The following is an 8,201-nucleotide window of genomic DNA, read 5'->3' as shown; positions in this document are numbered from 1 at the left end:
GATCCTCCTCTTTCTAATTCTATGCTTTTATGGGGCTCTAAACAAGGACAGCAGGGAATTAATTAAAAAAGGCGGCGCCAAGACAAATAGCAGAGCCCTTGCCCATGTGGCACCCACAGTCTAAAGGTGTGAGTGTTGCAATCTGTGGCTGCTCTTCTCGGGCAGGTGGGTGGAGCTACCTCAGGCAGACAGCCTGAGGTGATGAGGGGAACAGAAGGGGCTGGTAAACTCCATTCTCAGGAATGGTGGGGAAATGGGGGAGCTCTCCTGTGCAGGGAGCGGGGCTGGTGATGGGCTGGTGATGGGTGGTTTGGATTGTCAGGGAACCTGAATAAGCAGAGCTGGGGCCCCCAGAGTTGGCATCCCTTGCTTTACAGGAGGAGAGGAGGACATGCCTACCGTTGTGTGGATGGAGAGGGCAGAGAGTGGTCAACCCTTGTGCCGCAGCTGCCAAGAACATTCAGGAAGCAATGTAGGTTCAGGAGTCCTCAGGGAACCACCCTGGTAGGTAGGGACTGGTGCCTGTGTGGAGGCAAAGACTCCAAAGAAGTTAATGAAAAGTGATGTAGGTCTTGGGGAACCTCAGCAAGGCCTGGACAGGCAGAATGAGACTAGGCTTCTCACCTGTCAAACGCTGGGGGAAGGCTTTCTGTGGGAGAGACAGGAGGGCTCTTCTGCAGGGGAGAGCGGAGGATGGACTTGGGTTTACCTAGGGAAGGCTGCCAGCATGGGGCTCTTGGCAGAGAAGATGACTCACCAGGCCACCATACTTTGGTTAAGAAGCTTCCTAAAGCCAGAAATTCAAACTTGAAGGCATCATACCAAGTGAGATAAGCTACCCACAATTAAGATAAACGAAGCCACTGTGGTGGCACACATTGGTAATCTCAGAACTCGGGAGCCTGAGTGTAGTAGTCAGAAGGAGAATGCCGCCATGGACTCAGATGTTTGAATACTTGGTCCACAATCGGAGAAACTGTTTGGGAAGGATTAGAAGGGCAGACTTATTGGAGGATGTATTAGAGTTTTCAAGAGTCACAGAATTTATGGAATGGATCTATCTATCTATCTATCTATCTATCTATCTATCTATCTATCTATCTATCATCTATCTATACCTATGGAATTTATTGGAATGACTTACAGGCTGCAATCCAACTAATCCAACAATGGTTAGCTGTGAATGGGAAGTCCAAGAATCCAGCAGTTGCTCAGTCCTACGAGGCTGGGCATCTAAGCTGTTCTTCTGTATATGCTGGAAGCCCAAAGAAGCAGGCTCCAATGCCAGTGAAGGAATAGATGGGCTGACAAGGCAAGGGCAAGCAGGCAAAGAAGAAGGAAACTTTCCTTCTCCCCTTGTCTTTACAGGCTTCCAGAAGATGGTGGGACTCTGATTAAAGGTGTGTGGTTCAGCCTCAAGACCTGGATTAAAGGAGTGTGTCATTCTACCTCAAGATCCAGAACAAAAGAAAGAAAGAAAGAAAAAAAAAGATCCAGAACAAAGGCATGTGGGTTGCCTGCCTCAAGATCCGGATCCCAGGTGGGCCCTCCATTTCTGGATTGTAGTTCATTCCACATAGAATTAAGTTGGCAACCAGGAATAGCCATCACAGAGTAGATTTTCAGTTACCTCTTTTGGTTTCATGGTTGTGTCTTAAGATATACACGCTCAGTTACTGCTCTAGCGCCATGACTCTCTGTCTACTTCCAAGATGGTCATGGACTCCAACCATCAAGAAACTCTTTCCTCTATAAGTTGCCTTGGTCATGGTGTCTTATCACAGCATCAAGAAGTAACCAAGATGCCAGGATAAAAGCATTTGCAGTTTGAGTCCAGTCTGTGCTATGAGACCTTCTTTTACAGAGATAGGGAGGAGGGAGGAAAAAGGGGGTTACAGATCTCTAGGGCTCATGGATTCATAGAAACCAAAGTAGAATGGGGGGTGTCCAAACTGGAGGGATGGAAAGTTGATATTTAAAGAAATTCTAATTAAAATATATTATTTAGCCCCCCTCCAACGATTTCCATGCCTTTTAAATTTGTGGCTCCTTTTTCTTTAATTATTATTGTTTTATACACACACATGCAGATGCACACATACACACACACAGAGAAAGAGAGAGAGAGAGAGGAATAAATATATAAATGCAAACTGCTGAGTCTGTTTCGTGTTGCCTATATGTATAGGTTTTAGGACTGACCACTTAGTTTTAGTCGGTTAGGAGGCTCATCCCCAAGGAAGATGAATTCTTCCTCTCTGCAGTTTATGATTACTTCATCAGGGCAAGGTCTCATGAAATTCCCCTCCACCATATTGGTATGTCAACTGGTGTTGTTACTGTTCCGGTCTTGTTTAAATAGCTTGCATTGCTGATGTTTCATGTGTGTAGCCTCCCTCTCATACATAGAACATACAATCCAGCTGCGGACTGGTCCTTTGGTGCTTACAGTCCTCCGGCCCCTTTCCTGTGATGTTCTCGCAGCTGCAGGTGTGGGAGTTCTGTGGCGTCAGCTGCAGTGGGATCTCTGCAGTCAGTTACTCCCTGCATCTCGGCTAACTTTGGCTTTTTGCAACAACAGATTTCAGTCTGCTACAAAAAGAAACTTCATTCTGTTCATTTGTTCATTTGTTTTGCTTTTCAAGACAGAGTTTCTCTGGGTAGCCCTGGCTGACCTAGAACTTGCTCTGTAGACCAGGCTGGCTTTGAACTCACAGGGATTCGCCTGCCTCTGCCTCCCGAGTGTTTGGAATAAACGCACACACCACTATGCCAGCAAAAAGCTTCATTGATGAGGACTGGATACCACGCTTACCTGTAGGCAGAAAGAGAGCATTTAAGGGCATATAAAGATTATACTGGCTCCAGGAAGTGGTCAGAGCAGGTTCTTTGCTAAGATCCATGATTTTACTAGCTACAGGTATCTGGCTAGATTCCATTACCAGATGTGGTTTTCCTCCGGTTAGGCGGGCATTAAGCTCGATAGCTTAACTAGATAGCTCTTAGATAGTGCCAAGATGTAAGTGCCAGGGCGGCTGGAGAGAAGGCTCAGTGTTAAGAGCACTGACTGCTCTTCCAGAGGACCTGGGTTCAATTCCCAGCATCCACATGGCAGCTCACTGTTACTCTAGGATCCACCAACCTCACACAAACATACAGACAGGCAAAACACCAATGTAGATAAAATACTTATCTAGAATGCACAAAGCCAGGGCGTCAATCTCCAGCACCACATCACCAGGTGTGGTGGTATCTACGTGCAATCCAAGCCCTTTGGGGGTAGAGGCAGGAGGAGGAGACGTTCAGTGTCATCCTCAGCTGCACAGCAAGTCCAGGTGAATCTCCAACACATGCGGCTCTGCCTCAAACCAAGCGAAACACTCCAAAACACAGCCATTCTTGTGTTACAGGCTGGAGCGTGATCCTTGGATGACATCATTAGATGATGTCATGGATACACGATGTCATGGAGGAGTGACATATACCCAGATGTCACAGGTCAGCTGCTTGATGTGGTATTTGATGTCATCAAGGGAAACAGTAAAAGTGAGGTGTGTGAAGTGGATGGAAGCAAGTGTATTGTTTTTTGCAGCAAGGGTTTTTATAAATAGAAGAAGAGCATGCAAAGATAACCATGTGCAAGTATAGCCTGGCCAATAAGCACACCAGAAACACAGTCGCTGACATTAACTGCCATCATCACGAATGTTGTGTATGCAATTGCAGGTGCTCAGCTACCCAGGCAGGCAGTGTCTTCACGCCAGCTTTGTCCCCCACAAAAGAGGAGAGTGTTGTATTTGGGCGTTGTGACCATTTGAATCACCAAGTCATTGCAAGCTGTCACATCCGCTGTCATGTGAACTGTATGTGAATCGTGGTGTATGGTACCGAGGCTTCTAACAGTCACTGGCTCCCTCCCAGCCCCCTAGCACTCGACCAGTGCTTCTTAGGAACACACAATGTATTCCTTCATTCCCCCAGGATCTGTAGAAGGGCGGATAGCCTTCAGTTTTGGAATCTTGGCACTTCTGGGTGCTTCTTAGACCTTAAATCCCTATTTTCTCCAGGATGGCCTTCACGCGTTCTTTGAAACTGGCTTATGAATATTGCTGTGAACCTCTGATCCACTGATGAGCAAGCTATTTTAGCAAATCGCCCATGGGTGTGGAGGTCTCTTACAGCCCTGGCTCTACAGTTCCTGCAGAGTGATTGCCAGGATCAGTGGTCATCAGTGGCCCTGCTGGAGCAGGACAGGTGCCCTGGCCCAGGCTTAAGGGGCAGAGTGACCTCCAACCAGCTCTGTGCCAGAAGCCAAATGAGACCCAGCAGGAAGTATTAAATCATCTAGATGTTTATTTTCTATGACATAAAACATCTGGGCTCTGGGAGTCATTTGGGAATTGGGAGTGCTGGGGGGGTAATATCTTTCGAGGATGGACTTGGTCCCCTATTGCTGGAATCTGTCAAGAGACATAGAGAGTTGGAGGAAGGTTAGAGGATCCGGGATCTGAGTCCAGATAGAAGCTTCTCACATGGTTAGTAGAGACTCCCTTCAGAGTGACAGGGAGAAGGTTCTCCTTCCAGGATAAGGAGGGAGGAAATGGGAGGAAGACCAAAGCAACGAGCAGATTGGTGTAGGGGCCAATGAAGGAGACTAGGAAGGGCCCACATTTCATGTCCTTCCTGGAGTAGCAGATGAAGACGCTTGTAGCAGGACGGAGAGAGCGTGTAGCCTCCAGTGCCTCATCTGTGAAGAGGAAAGGCATGTGGTCTCTCGAGTTTCCTGAACACGTGACTTAATCCCTTGGCTCAAATCCTGGATGGAGCTTGGTGGCAACATCCCCGGCATCATCTGTGTATATGTCCCAGGGCACTGAGCGCGTTCCGGAGGCTTACGCCGCCTTCCAGTTCATCTAGGTTTTCTTTGGCTCCAGTAAGCTCCTCTTCCCTTCGCAGCCCCTCAACAGCATCGTTTTCCCTCTGTGTCTCAAAGCATCAGGACAAAGGCTCATGGGAGCCCAGGGTGGGAGCGAACGAAGGGGATGTTCACCTCTCAGGACAACAGTGGGCGCTCAGTGAGCACACGTGTTTGTTTGTAGTAGTTATTTGGAGACAAGCTATCATGTATCTCAGGCTGTAGAGCTGAGGATAACCTTGAACTGCTGATCCTCCTGCCTGCAACTCCTCAGTGCTGGGATTACAGGTATATGTGGTGCCATGGGGGTTTATTCAGTGTCGGGGATGGATCGCAAGACTTTGTGCATATAGGCAAGCTGTCTATCGACTGAGCTACATCCCTAGCCTAGAGAGCACTGGTCTTGCTCATCTGCAGATCCTTGGTCACTTACAGGGAGTTTTGCACAGAGATCCCTCCAGCTGGGAGCTGTCTTTTCTTTCTTTAGCACTCTGGCTGTCTTTACTCCTCCCTGCTCTTTATCTCCTCCTGGCTAGGTTGCCTAGAAACTCCGAATTCCTTCCACTTTATTATACTCTGCTCTGCACTTGGCTGGGGCAGCCTCCACAAGCCAAGGCTAGGGAGGGGGGAGAAAAGACTCCGAAGGTGATTTGGAGAAGAAAAAGAGATAATGGAGGTGGTTTTGGTGAATGGAGAGAGCCACACAGACCAGGAGCTGCTTTCCCAGTGGCCTGACATAGGCTGACTGCTAGGACAGATGTGGGCCGGAGCACTTGGTCGGACCCTTTGGGACAGGAACACGGGGAAGAAGACAGGAAGCGTACATCTGCCTTGGAGTCTGTAGCATGACTGCCTTGGGGTGATGCTTAGAGTTTGCTTAGAGCTGAGTGTGACGACTAAGTCCCTGAATGGTTTGAGAATTCCACCTCCAGTGTATAAACATTGTCAGATTCTGGGTCTGGGTAAGGAAGACCCCGTAGCGCTGGAGTGAAGAAGGGTTTTGATTCTAGGTTGGGCTGTCAGCTCGCAGATCCTGGTGCCGCCCAGTTTAGCTTTGTCCCTGTAAACAGGAGTGACAATGATGGCCTGCTTGAGGGAGATGCTGCAAAGATTCAGTGAGATGCTGTCTGTGTAAATGAGTTCGGGATGTCCTCAGTGCTCAGCTGGACTGAGTTGTTATTTTACAGATGCTCGGACTGGGAGAGTGCACAGCTGGTAGGGAGGCTGCACATATCACGTCCCTAAGGGGATAAATCTGGCAGCTTTTCACTGCCTCACTTCTGTTCACTTCCCAAGAACACTCTGGCTCCATTCGCCTCCCTTCTGCCTCAGTGACTCTCCCTCTGTTTCACCCTCTCCTGGCACACGGCTGAGGGGAGCATCTATGGCGGTCCTGGTGGCCTGGTTCTGTCCAGGGGCTGTGGGTAGAGAGGGTCAAGGGTCAGCAAGGAAGACCCGGTCAGATGATTTTGGAGTAACTGGACAGGGCCGGGTGCTGGACTCTGGTGTCTCAGGAGCTGGGTGTTACTGAAGGAGTCTTGGGGTGCTGTGGAAACAGTTATGAGTCTCCTTGGGAAAGTCATAGCACAAGAGAGACGTCACCGTCTGGGCAGTTTAGTCTTCACAGTTCCCGTTGCTTGGAGGTGACCTGGGTGATGTCTTGTCTTTAGCTATCTTTTAATTTTTCCTTGTTTTTAAGATTTGTTTATTTTAGTTTATGCATGTGAGTGTCTGTCTGCCTCTACACATGTGTCCCACATGAAGGTCAGGAGAAGAAGGCAAAGGATTTCCTGGAACCAGAGGTACAGATGATTGTGAGCTGCCATGCAGTTGCTGGGAATTGAACTCAGGTCTTCTACAAGAGCAGCAAATGCTCTTAACCACTGAGCCATCTCTCCAGCCCCTTTAACAACTTTTTAACAGTTTATTTTATTATTTATGTGTGTGTTTGTGCCTCTGTGTGCCTGTGTGTACCTGTGTGTTTATGTGCACATATTTGTGTGTGTGTGTGTGTGTGTGTGTGTGCCAGAAGAGAGAATCAGAGCCCCTGGAGCCAGAGTTACAGATGGTGGTGAGCTGTCAGATGTGTTGCTCAATCTTTTCTCCTACTGCCAAGAAGGTGTTAACAATGCCTGTGCTTTGTCATATTGGTGGGTTTGCTGTCTTATGAGAGAGAATTGGCAGATTCCCACTTTAGGAAGTTTTGTAGTAGCAGCCAAAGCTGCAGCAGCAATGTAAGTAGTAGTAATAGTAGCAGTAATATCAGCGGTAGTAATAGCAGTAGCATCAATGGAGGTAATAATAGCATTGGCGTCAAATGAAGTACTAGTGGCAGCAATGTCAATGGAGGTAATGAGCACTAGTGTCAAGGGAAGTAATAGAACTCCAGTCAGGTCAATGGTTATAAAAGCAGCTATAATATATGAAGGTAGCCTGACTGACACTGAATACTCACTGCTCTTGAGATAGTGTTTGAAAACTTCCATGTGGGTTATCCCAGTGTTAGTGGTTGAGGGCAAGTTTATGCAAATGCAGGCTTGCATGTGAACCTAGCCTTGCCACAGTTGTTGCGTAAAGCCTCTGCATCCCACATTTCTGCAAATGAGGTCTAGAAATGGTTGTGAAGCCTATGAAAGGTGCTGTGCCTCATCGATTCCTTGGGAGATAAAAACCACAAATCACATCCATACACCACATCCACAAGGACGACTGCTTACAGCTAAAACCGGAAATGAGTAGAAAAAGAAAAGATGATTAGACTCATGGTACAACTGCTGTGGAAAACTGCATGAGACTCTTTGAAGATGAAATCGGGGCAGGGAGATGACTCAATCAGTAAAGTGCCTGCCTAGCAAGCATGAGGACATGAGTTCAATTCCCAGAACCCATGTGTGTTGGCTGGATTTCTATCCAACACATGCAAGTACACATGTAAATATAAAAAGAAATTAAATGCAGAGCTATCATTTAAGCAATCAGTTACACTTCTGGGTACACGTCCAAAAGTATTGTAAGCAGAGTCTTAAAGAGAAGTTTGATACTACTTTCACATTGTTACCGATAGCCAACCCAAGTACCCATGAATGGAAGAGTGGATGAGTGAACATAACATCCTATAAAAGGGAGGATTTGGGCTTTCTATGAAGGAAGGATATTGTGGATGGATTTTCTTTTCCACTGCCAACTCCCAAATAATGACACAGAGACTAATTATTAATTATGAGAGCATGGCCTTAGCTTGGGCTTGTCCCATTGGCTCTCTTAACTTAACCCATTTCTTTTAATC

Source organism: Alexandromys fortis, unplaced genomic scaffold, assembly GCF_014885135.2.
Source record: "Alexandromys fortis isolate MF-2015 unplaced genomic scaffold, M_Fortis_MF-2015_v1.1 scaffold_75, whole genome shotgun sequence".
Taxonomy (NCBI): Eukaryota; Metazoa; Chordata; class Mammalia; order Rodentia; family Cricetidae; genus Alexandromys; species Alexandromys fortis.
Note: the sequence above shows the minus strand (reverse complement) of the source record.